The sequence below is a fragment of the Staurois parvus genome, unplaced genomic scaffold (assembly GCF_062004578.1).
Source record: "Staurois parvus isolate SC_StPar_1 unplaced genomic scaffold, SC_StPar_1.0 ptg002241l, whole genome shotgun sequence".
Taxonomy (NCBI): Eukaryota; Metazoa; Chordata; class Amphibia; order Anura; family Ranidae; genus Staurois; species Staurois parvus.
This window is the reverse complement of record NW_028320037.1, coordinates 149,508-169,689: the sequence shown is the minus strand read 5'-3', so window position 1 is coordinate 169,689 and position 20,182 is coordinate 149,508. Positions and strand designations below refer to the sequence as shown.

Here is a 20,182-nt window from a genome sequence, read left to right as displayed (position 1 = left end):
AGAATATATTGCCCCAGCATTTCATATTCCTGGTATGTGGTATGTGTGTATTTTACCATATGCTTGTGTGAAAAAGTGTCCCTCTTTGTATTGCTTCCTTTGTGTGAAATACATGGTGAACCTGCCAGTCCCTCTGCTTTCCTGTTTCATAATGACCAAACTTGGCATAAGAGCACATCCATCTCAGCATGGTCAGTTTTGTGACTGTGCTGAAAGCTGGCTGTCCAATAATCAGACTTGTGCCGATAACCCCATGCACAGCTATTGTAGAGTTGGGGGGAGAAACAGTACACTAATCTGGGACGGTCAGTGTAATGCTGTTTCTGCACCCATCCTCTCCAACCCCCTGCAGATGAGAACAGAGTTCATGTGATCACTTAATAAAAAATAAAAAAAAAAGGGTTATTATAATGATTTAAACAGTGTATCTAAAGGTAATTTATTAAATTTTAGTTTTGGATAAATAGTGAGGGGTTAGAACCCCTGTCAGGTTTTTATTACTGCATCTGTCCCCGCTAGATAAATTCACTTAGTGGGGCTGATCACCACTGTCATCAGGACTTAAACTGAGGCAAAAAACCTACATTATGAGTTGCCACCAGAACACCAGATGTAACATCTTCCAATGGGGACACTTGCTCCATTGACAGGTGTCTTTAGAGGGCGTTTCCCTAAGGCTCCGTTTTTGCTTGTGCAACTTGCCATGTCACGTTGGACACAAAGTTGCAGCCTATTGTTTTCAACAGCACCTGTTTGGATCTATGCGACTCTGAAAAGGTTCCTGCACTACTTTGATGCAACTTTACACTCTCTGGCACTCAAGTCGCATCAAAGTCGCACTGGAAATTGTGCAACTTTGGAGTCGCACAAGTGTGAACAGAGCCTCACTTTAGAGAGTTTTTTTACTTTACTTTTGCTTTACTTTTTTCTGTCTATTGTGTCTACAGAGCAGAAAGTGAAGGAAAATCTCCCCTAAGTGATACAGTTACAAAAAAATACATTGACAGCGTTTTTGACTGTTCCCTACCTAGCCAAAAATAAAAGTTTTGGCTTTAGATATACTTTAAAACTAAACTCTAGGCAAAAACATGGGAGCTTGTTTGGAAAGGGGATTTTAAAATCCATTATTCATTGTGAAATAACTCCAAATAACTTCTCTCCTGCAAAATAACGGCATTATGTCCCTTATTTCCTTTGTGTATGACTGGTGGCCACTGAGCCCTCTCCAAGCCTGGGCCCACTGGTCACTAATAATCACTAAACAACTAAACTCCCAGTCTGTCTCCCCCCACTAACACTGACAAATTTGACCAGGCCACAATCCCACCCACATTCACACCCATTGATGGCTACAATCCCCATTGCATGATGGGAAATGTAGTTTGTTCCAGCAATAACTGAACAGTGAGATGAAGTGCCATAAACAGTTTCTTAATACCTTTTCCGGGTGTCTGGCTATAGTTGTGTTTTCTCTTTAAAACTGATGATGTCACTGGCTTTTCAAAGGTACATTACTTTACAATAATGTAGGACAGTGCTTCTCAACCTTTTTTTCAGTCAAGGCACCATTTACAATTATGGACAGTCCCGAGGCACTTTTTAAAATTATGGACACTCCCGAGGCACTCTTTAAAATTATGGACAATCTTGAGGCACCCCATTCTAAAATGTGAAAAACTATTCTAATAGTTTATATAACGCAGCAACATCCACACATGTAGGACACCCAACATTAGAGGTGATTTATTCTTCCAAAGCAAATACCCTTTTGCACACTGATACTGACTAGTATTCCATTGTTTCTCTTCTCCCTCAGTTTTTCTCCATCACTGAGCTAATGTGACCCCAGCACTGATGGAGAGGGGCAGGGGAGGGACAAACTAGGATGCTGTGCAGGCAGCTGACATCCACCTTATCAACTGATGATGTCAATGGTTGTCAGGATGTAGGCAGCTAGAAGGTTGTAATGGTGCACAATGAAAGCCTGTGACTTAGTGTAGCTAAAAGACAAGCTTGTTCCACCCACTGCCTTGTATACGTGTTTTGGGCAATTTTTAAACATTTTACCAAGGCACCCCTGAAGAAACCTCAAGGCACTCCAGGGTGACTGGGCACCCTGGTTGAGAAAGGCTGATGTAGGATAAGAAAAACAGGATTTTAGTATACAAAGGAGCAGATGTGATGGTCCAAGTAAAAACTATCCTGGAGTTCAACCTAAAGTAGAACTATTGGCCAAACTTTTTTTTTTCACTTTGGAGAGCGTAAGGGGGGGGGGGGGGGGGGGTTATAACCGCAGTCAGATTTTTTTTTTGCCATCTGTGTCCCATTGTCCATTCACTTCTTGTACCATAGCCAAACAGAAAGGGAGAGGAAATCCCTGCAAATTAGGGGAATTTCTTAGAGCCCCCCAGATCACCAGATCTAGTGTCCCTATTGGAAGATTTCCCCTGTATTACTTTTCTGGGGACAACCCAAAATTTGGGCTTTTCTTTTAATTTCACTTTCAATGATAATTGTAACCAGGACAAATAAAGAGGGTGAATCTCCTTAATGAGGACACAGACAGCAATAAAAATTGACAGGGGGGTCTAATCCATCTCCACTCTATTAAAATCCAGAAAAAAACAAAACAAAAGTTTTGCCTTTTAGTTCTACTTTAACATTACAGGGGGCACATAACTTTCATACTGCAGAGCCCCCGACCTCTATAATGGTTTATTATAACACTGATGCTCTATGCATAGCATTGGTTGTAGATTTACAACAGGTTAGTAGCCATTTTAAACATTTAATGGATCTATTTCAAAGCACTTTATTTGTCCCCTTGTGCTTGTCTCTCTGAAATTATTTTTACTTTGTTACTATCACCCTTACTTCAGTGCTAAGCCCTGCCAACTACTACTCCTTGTCCAGCGAGAATGCCCTTATTGGCTACATGTCATTATATAAGGGAATGGCTTTACCCCAAAGTCAGGTAAGACACACAGAGGTGCATGATAATGGTGACACAGGCATCTTATCTAGTTGGCTCTTAGGCAGGACTTTTTCTTTAAAAGTCTAAATTGTGTGGCAGGTTTACTTTAATGTTTATGCTGTGCCTAGAGTAATAGCTGAGCCCCATCTGAATGCATTAGGAGTATGAGAAAAATAATGGCACTTTCATCCAGTCTATTTCCTAATTACCTGTGAATTTATTGTTATTACCGTACATCCCAGGCCTAGTCTTATTCGCCTCCTCTGTCTCTTTACTCTGGATACAGCCTGGTTGTCTTCTGCATAACAGTGATGACCCCGGAGATTTATTGAACAATGATAGGGGCACAATTCTCCCTGGCGCCAGCCAGATGATTCACACTTCACACAGGGTTATGACGACAAGGCTGCTGGATGCATTGACATACACCTGAGAGCTTAAGGACGTGTGACTGCAAGGGTTAGGAGATTTACACATTTGTGTGAAAGGAACATTTTAAACTAAAAAAAAGGCAAGAGAGCAAATACAATTTTTGTCCTAAATGCTAGTTATTCAAACCAGTGTCTGCTCACTCATCATTGATCTTTTAGGTTTTAAAAGCATGCAGATTACAGAACCGAGACATTGCGACTCTGATTGGATGACTCGTTCCCATTATGCTGTGCTAATTTTATCTTCAGTACAGGGACTGATTCCTGGAAACTGTTGAAAAAGCTGAATGTCGCCTATTGCAACCAGTTGACCTCTTGTACATTGAATAATGAAATCTTATTGTTTTGGGCAAAAATTGCATTTTTGCTTCAGTTTTCATAAATTTGGTAGACTTAGGCACGGTGTTAGCACATACTTTACAAAACTGCTGGCTGGTGGTTGAAGAGTCTGCATTTAACTTCAAATTGCTAGGGTAATCACACAAGTTGTGGGTGGATCAGAGGTTGGCCTGTTTTGCCCACGAATATTTGTCAGGTTTCGAGCAAGTATATAAGCTCACAAAGAAACATTGGCCTTCTAAAGAGGTGTGCAAATAGGAAAAAAAACTTTCAAAGAAGCTACCCATGCTGAAATAACAGTACTGCAAATCTTGAAATACCATTGAGGGTGTTAAAGCCCAACTCTAGCCAAAACATATATATTTGTTTTGAAATGAGTGGGAAAGTGTTGGCACTTCTTTTAATGTTTATTGCTGTCTATGACCCTGTTGGGGAGATTTCCCTTTCTTGGCTGTCCAGTGACAGTGGTCAGGACAGCCAGTGAGGGAAAATCTTCCCAAAGGATATGCAGACAGTAGTAACAAACTAATAGGGGTTCAAAACCTTGAGCCTTTACAAGCACTTTAAGGTACCTGTACACAAGTCAAAAATACTGTTCATTTGCAGTTAATCAATAAACATCCTTTCTATGGAGCAAAGAACTGTTTTTTGAACAGACACAGCTGATTTTACATTTTTTTACATATGCTAGAAAGTGATTCTTGGATAGGAAACTCCACCTAGATATTTGGACCTTGCAGAGATATCAACCAACCTCTGATTCTACAACGCCAGCTAGGACCCTTTTGGTGTTCAAACTTATTGGTCCCCATCTGTGGAATGCTCCATCCATATAGGTTTTCCTACAGAGTGTCCCAGTAATTTTGTGTCACCAGCTCTCTTGGTGATTCTTCCTAGGGATATATCGAATATGCAGAGCCTTAGCTTGCACAAAAGTTTTGGTTAGATGTCAAGGTCATAGGTTCATCATCCTAAAGTAATTTGTAGTTTTTGCAAATCTCCTCAGTAAAGATTTACATTCTCGTCTTGCATCATTCAGCTTATGATAATTCACCCTTATTAAAAATATTATCAAGAAATATTAACCCCTTTTCTGAAAGTCGCATCCCCCTGCGCTATCTCTCCAGTTAAATTTGTTAAATGGTGAATTGGCCGAGTTGTGAAAACCCAGTAATTAAATCGCATCAAAGTCACTTGAAACTAAATAGAAAAAAAATTTAATTGAGTTCACTGTTATGATTTCAAATTTGCATGAGATTTCACCTCGTGAGACTCGACTGTAATTTAATTGCATCTCAGCCAAATCTCCTTTTATTAAATCTTGCCATTAGTATAGTCGCTGGTTATCTCAGACTGCACTGCCCCCACCGTTCCTCCCCCCCTTCCCCCCAACCCACCCATTGCAGTTATGTCTGGCTAGGAATTTGTAGTTGGCTATTTGTCCCAGCAAATTATCTCTTTGGCTGTTCCCTGTGAATTCCCATTGAATACTGTGGGCTCACTATCACTGAGTGTAGTTGTATACTGCTCAGAGGAGAGACATTCACCCTGTATTGATGCCAAATGGGGAAATGTAGGGAAGATTACGGGTGCCCAGAATCCCTTCTAGGCCCAATGCATTCATTGAAAGATATCCAGTAAATAACACAGATCTGTTGTATTTGGCCTGTGATCATTTATTTTAATCGTTAATTTAACAAATACATATCCTGCGGGGTTTTACAGAGAATATTGAGCCATTCACATCCACCCCAGCCCCAAAGGAACTTGTAGTCTAATGTCTCTACTATAATACAGATACAGTCTTGTTGGATGCTACCAACCTACAAATCTGAGTCCATTCACAGGTGTCTTTGACCTGCTTTTACCTCTTTCTGACCTACAGTTGTGACCAAAATTATTCAACCCCCAATGCTGTAAAGGGGTTTAGGGACTATAGTGTACATTTGGAATTGTATTCAGAATCAAATCCTACAAGGACGTTGTAACTACCCAAATGCAACTAAAATGACATCAATTGTTTATGTAATACAGTAGTAAATGGTTCTTATGTGGTTTCTTCATTGCCACAATTATTCAACCCCTTAAAGACTACCACTCTGAAGAACAGAGGTTCATACAGGTGCTTTCCATCAGGTATTGAAAACACCTGTGGATGTCACCGAGCAGCAATCAAGCATAATAAGCACCAATTAGGCAGCTTTAAAATGACTGTGATACTCAGCTCCTTCTAGACATTTACTGGTGTGGTTACAAACATGGTGAAGGCAAGAGAATGGTCCAGGAAGACAAGAGAAGAGGTGATTTCTCTTCACAGGAAGGGCAATGGCTATAAGAAGATTGCAAAGATGTTAAACATACCAAGAGACACCTTAGGAAGCATCATTCGCAAATTCAAGGCAAAGGGCACTGTTGAAACGCTACCTGGTCGTGGCAGAAAGAAGATGCTGACTTCGACTGCTGTGCGCTACCTGAAGCGTAGAGTGGAGAGAAGTCCCCGTGTGACTGCTGAGGAACTGAGAAAAGATTTGTCAGATGTGGGTACAGAAGTTTCAGCCCAGACAATAAGACGCACACTGCGTAATGAAGGCCTCCGTGCCAGAACTCCCAGGCGTACCCCCTTGCTGTCTCCAAAGAATAAGAAGAGTCGACTGCAGTATGCCAAAAGCCATGTGGACAAACCACAAAAGTTGTGGGATAGTGTTCTGTGGACTGATGAAACAAAATTAGAACTGTTTGGGCCCATGGATCAACGCTATGTTTGGAGGAGGAAGAACAAGGCCTATGATGAAAAGAACACCTTGCCTACTGTGAAGCATGGTGGAGGGTCAATCATGCTTTGGGGCTGTTTTGCTTCTGCAGGTACAGGGAAGCTTCAGCGTGTGCAAGGTACCATGAATTCTCTTCAGTACCAGGAGATATTGGATGGAAACGTGATGCAGTCCGTCACACACCTGAGGCTTGGGAGACGTTGGACCTTTCAACAGGACAATGATCCCAAGCATACCTCCAAGTCCGCTAGAGCATGGTTGCAGAGGAAAGGCTGGAACATTTTGGAGTGGCCATCGCAGTCACCAGACTTAAATCCGATTGAGAACCTCTGGTGGGACTTAAAGAAAGCAGTTGCAGTGCGCAAGCCTAAGAATGTGACTGAACTGGAGGCCTTTGCCCATGAAGAATGGGCGAAGATACCCGTAGATCGCTGCAAGACACTTGTGTCAAGCTATGCTTCACGTTTAAAAGCTGTTATAACTGTAAAAGGATGCTGTACTAAGTACTAAGATTGAATGTCACTTGGGGGTTGAATAAAACTGATAATGCTGTGAGCACAGAAAAGACATTTGTGGTTATTTCATTATAACTGTTATGTTATATTTGTCTGACCTACAAGTGCCTCTTTAATGTAAATGTAAGCAAGATGACTGAATGATCAAAAGCAATGTCAAACTGGCCAAAACACTCAATTTCAGTGGGGGTTGAATAATTTTGGTCACAACTGTATATTTCATCCTGCTTTAAAGCTGAACACTGGAATTGTTAAAAAATGACCGTTGCAGTGAAACCCATCTGCAATGCAAGGATTTTATGCTTGTTAAGTCTAGGTTTAGATGAATATAGTGTACTACTTGCCTCATTCCTTCCTCTGTCACTCTCCTCTCCTCTCCGATGGTCAGGGTTGTGAGTTGGTCCTTGCCATCCTAATGTACAGTGCAGAACTACTTGATGACTTCAGAGCGTGACTGCTGGCCAGAGGGCTGAGGCTTTGGAGGACCAGAAGGCAGCGTGGAGGAAGCCTGTCAATGCAAGGGTTATGGGAAGTAATACATCTTGTTCCTCCACTCTGGATTTAAAGGATAAGTTCACCCCTGCGAACATGTTACATGTTCAACACGTTTTCAGGGTGGAACATAAAATGTTCCCACTCCTGCATCACTACCCCTGCTTCCCCTCTCCCTGTGACATTGGCCCAGGGATCATCTCCCCACACCTGCTGCAACAATTTGAAAAGAGCGCAGCCGTGCGGGGCTCCGCCCACATGGCCACATCATTTATTCAGAGTTTTGTAAATGCCTACAAGTATCGTCAGTCTTTGTGGCTGACAGTTTGTAGTTCTCACTGAACTGCAAGGGTGCTGGTGAGTGCCCTTTTAGTCCATTGAGCCTCCTGAACTGAAGTAACTGGCTGTCCCTTTCAGAGGTGCAGGAAGACAGTTACACAGACAGTTTGCAGGGGCCTGACATTGCAATTCTCTACAGGCTCCTAAGAAAAAAATATATAGCAAAAGCACATGTGCATCCTTTAATGAACATTTAACCCTTGCAATTTTGGGAAAAGCCCACTGGAAGGTTAAGTAGGGCTTTATACTGCTCTCAGAAACTGTTTTGATGCAAACAAGACTGTATATATAGACCCCCCAATCTACTCTATCTGCTAACTAGGAGCTAGTAACCTCACTTGGAATTCAGAAAGTAAAGTAAATCTGTAGGAACCAGTGATCTGACAAACACTGTTATGCAAAGTTGGCCTATATTCAAATGTTAACATAAAACCATGTTAACAGTCTTGCAGAGATGGATCTGAAAGCCTAGAATATTGTCATGAATGGGAAGATATTTTAGATTGGCTGATCCTCCCCTTTAGCAGAGATCATATGACCAGGAAACTAGGCCATGTAACAGCACTGGCTGGAGTTTGAAGCAACATTTTCTCCAGCAAAGTTATTTCAGCTCTTCTATTACTTTTTAGGGGCCCTTTTTAGCAAGATTGCTAACACAGCCATTGAGTGTTGGTCCACATTAAGTCAAAGGTATTAGTGATATCCCAATCCTTGTCTACAGACTACAATACTGTGAGATCGCTAGAATTTCAATTTACTAAGAACGAGTGACATCCTAAAGACATCTGCCAATGTTCTTTGAAATATTGGTTTAACTCATTCTGGGTGACAGGAGCACTTTAAGGGCGGTGTTTTCATCTCAGACTTCAAAGACGTGCCTATCGGTGGATTAAAGTTGCTCAGCCCATGTTTCAGCTACTTGTGAAGCAATGTAGTAACTGCCTCTGGGGTTGAAGCTGGCAGTCGGCAGCACACGATGCAAGACCACACATTGTGATAGTTATCAAGTAAATTGTTCTTGTTGGGTGGATGCAGTGTTTCAGAATCCCCTATCAAGGCTGGTTTTAATGTTGCTGTCACAAAGTACAGGTATCTTAATTTTCTTAGTTTCTCATTGAGTAGTAATTGATTGCAGTATTCGTCTCAATAAAAAAAGGAGAAACGTTTTTGTGAAAAATGTGTTTCAACCTTGCCATAGATAGAGTGAAGAAGTTCACTTGTAATAATTTTGTCCCAGGTTATTAGCACATGCTGGTGGAATTAAATATTAAATTGCCCTACGCTAAGTTATGATGCTTCAGTAACCGGACGTTTGATGCATCTAAATAAGTCAAAATGTGAACTTTTGTCATGATGTGGCAATGGAAAGCCTATATTTCTTTGTCTGTTAATTTTAGGCTACTTTGCACTGGTATGTTTCCAGCACTGTTGGGATGCTTGCATCCTGTGTCTCCATGACAACCATACAACTCTCCGTGGAGAAAGTTCTGATGTCATAACCGTAAGAGTAATGAGGTCGCTAGAAAGCAGATAGCATATAGCGCATAACGTGTAACATGGGACACAGCTTGATATATGATGGATGTCCCCAGCAGTTTCACAGGCTCCAGACGCTTCTGTCATCATCAGACCTTGTACATTGGGCCACTAGGAATTGGACCACATGGACAGATAAACACAATAAAATAAATTGTAAGGTTTATTGCTCGTTATGGGAAACACCTGTGAAAAAAAGAAACCCTCTTTTTTTAAATAGGAATAATGTTCACCTTTTCATTTTTTTAGTTTTCTGGGCAGCCAGTGATTTGTTTCATCAGTTTTATCCCGTGTTACAGAGCTGTGTAAGCTTGATCGACACTCTTTTTTGTAAGGCTAGAAATGTTTCTTTTAGCAAGCTTAACCCTGATCATTAACCCATTGGGTTTGCATAGTGTGGTGCATGGATTAGAATTTAGGCTAGGTTTTTACTGATCTGCCTTTTTGGAGTTTTACTCTCCCTTCCTGCAAAAAATTACCAGTGCTTCACCACTGGTCAGTAAGACCCTGGGTTCCTTTGAGGCTTTTTGTATCCTAGGCCCAGGTTTTACATTCAGCCTTTACCTCTACCCAGTGTAGGATTAAGTCTTGGTTCATGTGGTATTTCAGCTGTCAGATACCAGGAATTTAGGGAGCAATAGTGGGCTTAGGGCCATGAAATGGTGGCTTTCAAAGTATAACTACACTCAAAAGTGTTCATTTTGTAAAAGTAACAAATGGTTAAAAACACCCATGAAGGAGATTTCTCGTCACTTCCCATCCCATAGCCACAACAAGAAATGATAGGAGATCAGTAACCTCTTAGACAGTAAGATTTACTGTCTGTCTGTTTTGATCGCAACTCAGAATTAAGCATTTTCTGTCACTTTCACACTCAGTGACAAAGGTCACCAGAAAAAATAAAGAGGGTTTAAGGATAAGTTCACCTTTTTTAAAATAAATAAATAAATGCACATATTTTTTGCAGGACTCTTGCAGATAGTCAGTGTAAGATGTCTGCCAATGCATCATAAGGGCAGTCAGTTCCACATTCCCAGGAAGAATCAATGAACTACCACAGCTCTCAACAGCACCATGGTAGTTCATTGAGAACTGAAAGCCGACATCCAGAAAGGTTATTGGTATTTGTGGTTGATTCATTCACAGAGCGATTGATTGAATTATGTGTACGTGTGGGTGGAGCCCTGCACAGTCATGCTCTTTTCAAAAAGTGACAGGTGGTACTGGCAACTTCTCCCCATACTCCTGTCACACATAGGGCTGGGATCACTGAGGTACTGCAGGAGCATGTTTCATCCTAAAAATGTTCCACCCTAACTTGTACCTGAAGGTGAACTTACTGTAATTGCAGTGAAAGGTGGTTCTACAAAGTATTGGTTCAGGGGGGCTGAATACAAATTTTTGTATTCAGGGGTGTGGTTTGAAAAAACTACATGTCCAGGGACTAAATCTGGGTCCCAATCTACTTGTCCCACATGACGATCTACTTGTCCAGATAAAAAAAAAAATTAACCAAAACCGTATTTAAATCTGTGGTGCTTTTAGGAATGTCTGAGGCTTCATGACGACTTTTAATTTTTTGCTTCCAGAGCCGTTTTTGCGTTTTTTTGCACGTTTAAAACTCTCAAACATTATATATTTTCTTAAAGCAGAGACCCTAGAGAATAGAATAGTGGTAGTTCCAATTTTTCATGTCACACAATATTAGCACAAAATTTCAGTAAAAAATACTTAAATTGATTTTAGGCCACAAAAAAGCAATAAATTACCCTATATTTTTGTCAAATATAAAAGATGAGGTTGCACCGAGTAAATGTCCAACATGTCGAACCTTAAATTGGCGTGCTCTCGTGAAATGGCAACAAACTTCAGTACCCTATATTTTCTATAGGTGAAGCTTTTAAAGCCCTTATAGGTCATCAGTATAGTGGTACGGAGGAGGTCTTGTGCTAGAATTATTGCTCTCATTCTGGCGTGTGCGGTGATATGTAACGTGTGTGTCGCAATCAATGTTTTCATGCGTAGGTACCCCAGCGTGTGCTTTTATGTTTGTATGTGCGTGTATGTGTGGAGGGGGCTCAAATTTTTTTTTTTAGTTTGAGGGGATGTTATGTGTTTTGGTGTAACTTTCATTTTTTACAATTAAAACCTTTTTTTTTTACTTTGATCACATAGGAGACAAAAAGTCCCCTATGTGATGATTTTTGGTGACAGGTTCTCTTTATTGAGACATCCAGGGTCTAAAAAAACCCCAATATCTTCTCTGAATGTAATACAGTGTACATCGCACTGTATTACATTCTTTCCGGTCTCAATGGTTGGGAAATCTGAATGGGGTGAGGACAGGAAGGGGAGGGAAGCATACGTGTCCACTCTCCCCCCTCCCCCCTAACCGCCAGAACACGCTGAACAAGTCCCGGGCCCACAGATGGGCAAGTGCAGCCCGGGAGACATGACGGACAGGGGGAGGTTCACACAGGAGAGGGCGGAGGCTGGCACCATAGTGGGCTGTGTGAAAGCAATTGGGTGGCAACGAAGCCCACCGATGAGTCTGTAGTAGAGGCAAGCAGCAGGGCTATAGGTTGAAAAAAACGGCCTGTTTGGCACCCGGAACTGCATGTCCCAGGTGTCGGGCTATACAAATTTAAAATCCCCAAACCATTTATCATTTTCCTTCCACTTCGCAATTACGTGCCACTTTGTGTTGGTTTATCACATAAAATCCCAATAAAGTATATTTATGTTTTTGGTTGTAACAAGACAAAATGAACATTTTAAGGGGTATGAATACTATTTCAATGCACTGTATCCTTTAATTTACCTAACGGGGACAAAGACAGCAATACAATCGTGACAGTGTTTCTAATCTTTGATGTCTCTATCCAAATCTAAAGAAAATTTTTTTAGCTTTAGGTATACTTTATTCTTGACTTGGGGAGGAGTCAAGATCCCATGTACAGCCTGAGCTGGACTCCACGTGACTCTAGAGTGGAAACAGGGATTAATATGAAGACTGCATCTGATCGCTACTGCTTTCTTAGAAACCTTTTAGGCCAAGACAGTTTAACTTTTAAGTATACGTAAAACCTAAAAATTTGTTTCCCTTATTTGTTACTTTTTCGTCTGTTAAAGAGAACATTTAAAGTGTTGTGCTATATCTGTTTGATAAGTGCAAAAAAATACCTGTCAATCCAGCCAAAATTTGGCGAGCTGACAACTTCTTCTGCCCTCTGCCCCTGCTGATTCATTTCAGTTAGTTTTGTCCCCAGCTATCACTGTGGACTACAGAACACCTATTCCATATTTTGGAGAAGAGAAGAAGGGAAGATATTCTGTAGACCTAAAACACTTCTCTCTTATGGTAACAAAGCTGTTCCTCCATAGATATAGTATGGTAAGCAGGTGTGGCCACCTAAGCCTGAAAAAAAATTAAAAACTAAGGCTCATAGATTTTATCTTTTTTTTTTTTTTTTTTTCCTTCCAGCAGGCCTAACGAAAAAATAAATAAATGGATCTCCCCCCATCCACACAAATGATGTGGATAGAGGAATCCCCCCAGCTGTGCCATTGTATTTTGACAGCAGGACCATCCACTGTCAGAATATACTGATCTGCTGCTTCTGATTCCCATTCCATTCAACAGAAGACTAACGCTAGATTGACTTCTGTTGAGCAGGAATGGCCATAGATTGATTGAAATTTTGGCCATTTTTTGCTGAAATGGCGATATTTGGATCCATCTGTGACCAATTTAATGCAACCACCACATGTAAGAACTGGTTAAATGTAATATGTAATTTTTTTGTCCTAGAGTTTAAATATACTTTTAATTTTTGTTATGTGACACTTGCATCATTCTACTACAAAGAAAGTCCTATGTAGTCTTTCTAATCATTTTGCAGGCTTAGAAATTTCTAAGACTATCAACTTAAGCCGGCCAGAGATGGTTCGAATTTCTGCTGAACTAGTCGAGATTCAAACTATGTATGGGCAGGCTGATTGAAATGATGCTACTAGTTCTTATTCAATTAAATGGCTGGATCCTGGTTCATGGAACAAAATGGTGCCTTTCATAGTAAAACAAGATACCTTTTCGAAAGATTAATGTTGCTGACAGGTTAACATGTTAGTCTGCATTTGTGTGCTAACGGAAATTTTTTTTTTAATATAGCTTAATTTCCCGTTATGCTAGTGCCACACAAGGTACACCAGCAGCTCTTTGAGAGCTGAAGACAACCTAGGATTGGTATGAAGTCTGAATGCTTGTGCTAACGACTGACACTGGGTATCACAGTAACATGGACACTGGCTAGCCTTTTGGTCTGGGCCACTGCCAGCATGTCATTCAATCCCCGTCTTCTATGCCAGACAGAACAGATGGCCTTTACTAGAGCTACAGCCACATCTGCCCCCTTCTCTTTAACCTTTTGCTGTTCCTCTCCTTAGTCCCACCCTGCATTAATACGATCTGCCCGAGCTGAAGCTTCAAGTGTCTGAGCTGCCACTTTGCTGCCTCTTGAAACATAAAGGGAACCGAGGAATAGCTAAACCAATTAGAGAAGCTAGAGGTTGACATCTTAGCTACGCAGCTCATGTATGGAAGAAATGTCTGCAATTCAGACACTATTTTATCCCTTACATCTCTTGGATGACCCAACAGCTGATCAAAAGTTTTGCCGTTCTGTAATTTATGTTGCCTACAAACTTAGGATCAGTTTCATCAGGTACAGTCACTTACAGTTGGATCAAGAAGGGATTGTAGGTCTGTTAGTGCTCTTGATCTTGCCAGACACCCCCTGACTAAACTTACCAAGGAAAAGAATTGATTGACCAGGTTAGATTTTTCCTCCCTATTGCTAAATTTTTTCCCTAAGATCAGGGGGACCCAGGTGGAGGGTGTATATAAAAACATCCCCTTTCTTTCATCATAGATCTATAAAAAATATTTTGGTTGTTGGATTGTGCTTCCACTTTAGACCAGAATTTAATGTCCATATGTAGTTTGTAAGCCTTGTGTAGGTCAGTGTTCTCCAAACTATGTCCCAGGGGCCAGATGTGGTCCTTTGCTTGCTTTTACTTGACCCTTGGGGCACTATTTAACCAATACCAACATTAAGGCACAATTCCCCCCACTGACACAAATGAAAGGGCAGAATTCCTCCCAATGATACCATCGATGGGGCACAATTGCTCTCAATGACATTAATAATGTGGCTCAGTGACACCAATGGTGAGGCACAATTCCTCCCAATGACATCAATGATGGGGAACAATTCTTCCCACTGACAGATGGAGTGTTTATTCCCTCTGACGTCAAGACCTTTTCTACTCCCAATGGCCACAGTCTGGCTCCCTTTAAGTCTGAAGGACAGTAAACCGGCCCTATGTTTTGAACGTTTGGAGACCCCTGGTCTAGGTAGTTGGGCCCTAGAAATGTTTATGGTTGATCATATACTGTAATTAGCGTAAAAAGTAACATGGAAATGTAGTGTTCTTTCCCTGTCAACTGCTTAACCAGCATCTGAAGTGTTCATACTCATCCTTCCAATTTTACCAGTCCAGTACACTCTTCATTCAATAATACTGAGCCCTGATGAAGGGGAACCCTTTAAATTTCCGAAACAGGTTGTTTTTTTATGACACAACATTCTGGTTGAGATTAAAGTGGTATTAAATGTTTGTTATTTTTGAAAAAAAAAAAAACACAAACATGTCATACTGATCCTCTTCTTCCTGGGTCCCCCGCCGGCGCTCCTGGCTCTTCCCCCTTGACCAGTGCCCACAATAGCATAAGGGCGCTGGTGCATGCTCTCTCTCGAGCATGGCTCCATAAGACACATAGAGTCGTGGCTCGGCCCTGCCCCCTCCTCATTGGCTGTGATTGACAGCAGTGGGAGACAATGGCTGCTGCTGTGTCTCAGCCAATGAGGAGAGGGAGTCCCAGCACATTGCTGGGTCCAGAGGGGGCTCAGGTGAGTATTAGGGGGCTCTGGGGGGAGCAACACAGAGAAGGTTTTTTATCTTCATGCATAGGATGCATGAAGGTAAGAAAAATCCTTGTGCCTTTAGAACCACTTTGAATCTGGACTTTATTTCTTGTTTTTGGCCCTTTCCTCCTTGCACACCTATTCCAAACTCATATTTATCACTTTATTTGGGGTTAGGTTGCTGTATTTGAGACCTTTAAGGCATTGTTACTGTCTGCACAGTAATGTTTTAATGCCAGTTTCAATGCAAACAAATAATTTTAGCTCCCCTTATTCTAAAACAAAATATGATTTCTAGAATACTATTAAGTTTTTCAGTTGTAGATTCAAGGTTCAGAAAAAAATGCTCAGGCCTTTATAGCATAGGCTTGTTTCTTAGTGTGCTAACCAATAGAAACCAATCAGTTACTATTTCAGGTGACTATAGTGTGAAATATTTATTTTCCTGTTGCTACAGTTTAAAGTCACACAGATAAAACATTTCATTTGGCATATATTTTTTTGCATCCACTGACATGTATGTCCATAGAAAAGCTGTCTTGTCATTATCAACCCTCGAATTATTCTCAGTTTCATTCTCATCCTTGCTGTCCAGTTGTCTCATGACATCTTACTTCTTATTGGCTGATCACTTGTCTCTCGAGACGTATAGATTATGCTGCCAAGCTGTTCATCCATGGGGAATTGAGGCATTATCAGGAAATAGAAGACTAGAAACCATGGAGAACCTTCATTTTTCTGGGCTGTTGAGGAAGTGTGAGGGATAATGTTGATAAATGACTTCGTGGCAGCTGATAATGAAGGGATTTACTCTGCCATTTTCCAGGCTGTCATTTCTTCATCTGTCAGCAAGCAGTGCACATGGTGCTGTACTCTGGAGAGGCTCTTAAGGTGACTGAACTAGGTTTTATCAACCATTTGTTTATTTATGGTCTGACCCAGAGTTGCAAAAAAAAAATTCCCTGAAAAAATATATATATAAAAAAAGACAGTGCAAGTAGATAAAATATGAAGGATCTAAAATTAGCTGCTGTTTTTCTTCCAATCCCTGAAAAATTATTTTGCAGCATACCAATCTTTATACTGCATAGGGTAGTTGCCTTAATTTTCATTTTTCAGGCTAAAAACATTTTTAGCAAGTACAGAAAATACCTCTTGATCTTGCCAGAAATGCTGTGTCCTTGTTGTTTCCTGTAACCTTACCTCTGTTGTGTAAACTACTAGTCCCATCAGTCCACCATTTAATGGGGATGAACAAAGGCAGACATGTTTGAGGTCCAGTCTGTGTGATGACAATTAATATTATTATTATACAGGATTTATATAGCGCCAACAGTTTGCGCAGCGCTTTACAATACAAGGGAGACAGTACAATTACAATACATTTCAGTACAGAAGGAATATGAGGGCCCGACTCGTGGAGCTTACAATCTAAAGGAAGGGGGAGGTGATACAAATGGTGATCGCTGCAGGGGATGATCTGGTGGAGGTGATTCAAGTACAGTTCTTAGGTGGAGGTGGGATAGGCTTCCATGAATAAGTGAGTTTTCAAAGATCGTCTAAAGGCAGACAGGGTGGGGGCTGACTGGACATACTGTGGTAGGGAGTTCCAGAGGATGGAAGAGGCTCTGGAGAAGTCCTGGAGGCGAGTGTGGGAGGAGGTGATGAGGGAGCTGGAGAGGAGGATATCATGGGAAGAGAGGAGTGGGCAATTTGGGCGGTATCTGCGGATGAGGTTGGTGATGTAGCTAGGGGCAGTGTTGTGGATGGCTTTGTAAGCTGTGGTTAGTATTTTGAATTTTATACGTTGGGTTAGTGGATGCCTTCTACCATCCATACAATGGAGAAATTAGTGTACACATGAAGGGACAGGAAGTGCATCATGAGCAGGATCATGAGGTGAAAATAATTGAAGTGTTAAAAGCAAATGCAGAAACCACTCCTAAGGACTGGTTAGCTGCAATATATTACATTTAGGTTTTTGTATTTACATATGCTTTAAAAAAAGTATGTGTTTTGTTTTGTTTTTTAAATCATACTTACCTAGGTGGATACAGCATCAATCCAATGCTGCACCTGTCCCCCCGCTGACTCTTAACTGTGAGAACCGAGCGATCAGACACCACTGATCATGCAGTTCTCCTTGTCACTCTGGGGTGCTGGACTGTGAAGGGGGTGGGAGCAGCTGGCTCCCCAACCTGGACCGGCTCTGTCGACAGCGTTCTTTGATCCACAGGAGAAGTACAGCAAATGAGCTTTTGCTGTACTTCTCCTTTAAGCATGAAAAGTCTACTAACACGGACATTTGTTCTTGCATATAGCACCCAGTCTTTTTTTTTTTAATTTTCAAACATTGTGACTAAGGAACATTTTCCTGCAGAAATGACTGCCTAGAACGTATTGAATGCAATTGTCAACAGGAAACTTGTCAGCACACTTTGCATAGCTGAGCTCTTTGGTATTTTTGCAAAATAATGCTGTGACCCTTAGCGATCTGTCAGAATTGTTTGCCGTTTTCAAGACATATTTTTATTATACAGGATTGATATAGTGCTAACAGTTTATGCAGCACTTTACTATGTAAGGGGAAGACAGTACAGTTACAATACAATTCAAGAGGAGAAAATTAGGAGGACCCTACTTGTGAGAGCAGCAAGAATTACATCAAATACATAAACCTCATATACATAGAACCTTTCCTTAGTTTAGTGTTCTTGCACACTGGGCTGCACTGAAAAAAAACACTGCATGTTGGCTGAACTGTGGTTGAGTTACTAGGCCAGAAGAACTGCAATGGCCCTTATGTGTGTTTGTTATAAATATGGGACCTTATAGTTTCCTTAGCTTTATGCACAGTACTCCAGACTATAGGGACTAGTAACAATGCTATAATTGAATTCCTGTATTGATTATTTGGTATGCTGAATTCACAGAGTCTTAGAATTGGATAAAAAAGCCTGGCCCTTGATTTGTTCGGGCAGGCCCTGCTGTGCAGCCATTTTCTCTTCAAAGTCATCCTTCCTAGCTTATCCTGCGCTCTTCCTGGAACCATGCTGACTTGTTTCATAGAAAGATACATACCCCCCACAGGGCACCCCATGACCTCTTTCTGGAGGGAAGCCTGTCACCACACCAAAATAGAAATGACTAAATGTCTACATTGTTGACATTCTGGAGCTTGGGACAACAAGAATGGCAGGTACAGATGAGGTGAAAAGGTGATTACATACCAAGATTCTGACACAAATTCCTGTAATGCCTCACAGAAGCAGAGTGGCAGACATTTACCCCTTTCTTATCTGCTTTGTCAGATTTAGGGATGGCATTGGCCATCATTGAGCATTCAAGATCTCCAATCTATTATTCAGAATACTGATGGGAAGCTGTTTAACCCGCTGAGTTTAACCAGTCAAGGCTGGAATTCAAAGTTGCATCGTATGCAGTTTTGTGCAGCTTTATTGCATGCAATGGCTTGTACACTTTACGTTTGTCTACAAGTCGCATTTTTTTTTAATAAAAAAAATGAAAGTCATCTACTTGACCTACACTTTGCTGCGTTAAAGTAGCTCAGAACACAGTCAAAAGCATCTTATATAAGATTTAACATATTAAATCTAAACTCAACATCAAGATTAAAGCCGATAAACGGTGCATTTAAATAAAAGGTGTTGAAGTCTTGCAGTTTTCTTTAGAAAACCGCCAAGGCCTGAGTAGTAAAAAAACATGTCCTCTGCCAACATAGTATAGGTTAGGAATCTTGTTTTCTGTAAGGAAACAGTGGCATTTCTAGTTCTAAAAAAATATCCCAAGCTTTGAACATCTCATGGAGCACTGTTCAATCCATTATCCGAAAATGGAAAGAGTATGACACAACTGCAAACCTACCAAGACATGGCTGTCCACCTAAACTGACAGGCCGGGAAAGTAGAGCATTAAGCAGAGACGCAGCCAAGAAGCCCATGGTAACTCTGGAGGAGCTGCAGAGATCCGCAGCTCAGGTGGGAGAATCTGTCCACAGGACAACTGTTAGTCATGCACTTCACAAATCTGACCTCTATGGAAGAGTGGCAAGAAGAAAGCCATTGCTGAAAGAAAGCCATAAGAAATCCCGTTTGCAGTTTGTGAGAAGCCATATGGGGGACACAGCAAACATGTGGAAGAAGGTGCTCTGGTCAGTTGAGACCAAAATTGAACTTTTTGACCTAAAATCAAAACGCTATGTGTGGTGGAAAACTAACACTGGACATCACCCTGAACACACCATACCCACCGTGAAACATGGTGGTGGCAGCTTCATGTTGTGGAGATGCTTATCTTCAGCAGGGACAGTTAAGCTGGTCAGAGTTGATGGGAACATGGAGCCAAATAAAGGGCAATCTTAGAAGAAAACCTGTTAAGAGTCTGCAAAAGACTGGGGCGGAGGTTCACCTTCCAGCAGGACAACGACCCTAAACATACAGCCAGAGTTACAATGGAATGGTTTAGATCAAGCCTATTCATGTGTTAGCATGGCCCAGTCAAAGTCCAGACCTAAATCCAATTGAGAATCTGCGGCAAGACATGCAAATTGCTTTTCACAGACGCTTTCCATCCAATCTGACAGAGCTTGAGCTATTCTGCAGAGAAGAATGTGCAAACATTTCACTCTTTAGATGTGCAAAGGTGGTAGAGACATCCCCAAAAAGACTTGCAGCTGTAATTGCAGAGAAAGGTGGTTCTACAAAGTATTGACTCCGGGGGGGCTGAATACAAATGCACGCCACACTTTTCAGATATTTATTTGTAAAAAAAAAATTTT

At 41.2% G+C, this 20,182-nt stretch overlaps 1 protein-coding gene across 5 annotated transcripts in view; it reads left to right on the top strand.

Annotated features, from left to right (window-relative positions):
- LOC149431477 (sterile alpha motif domain-containing protein 11-like) overlaps positions 1–20,182 on the top strand; it is a 234,234-nt gene that overhangs the window by 76,843 nt on the left and 137,209 nt on the right. The window lies entirely within an intron of this gene.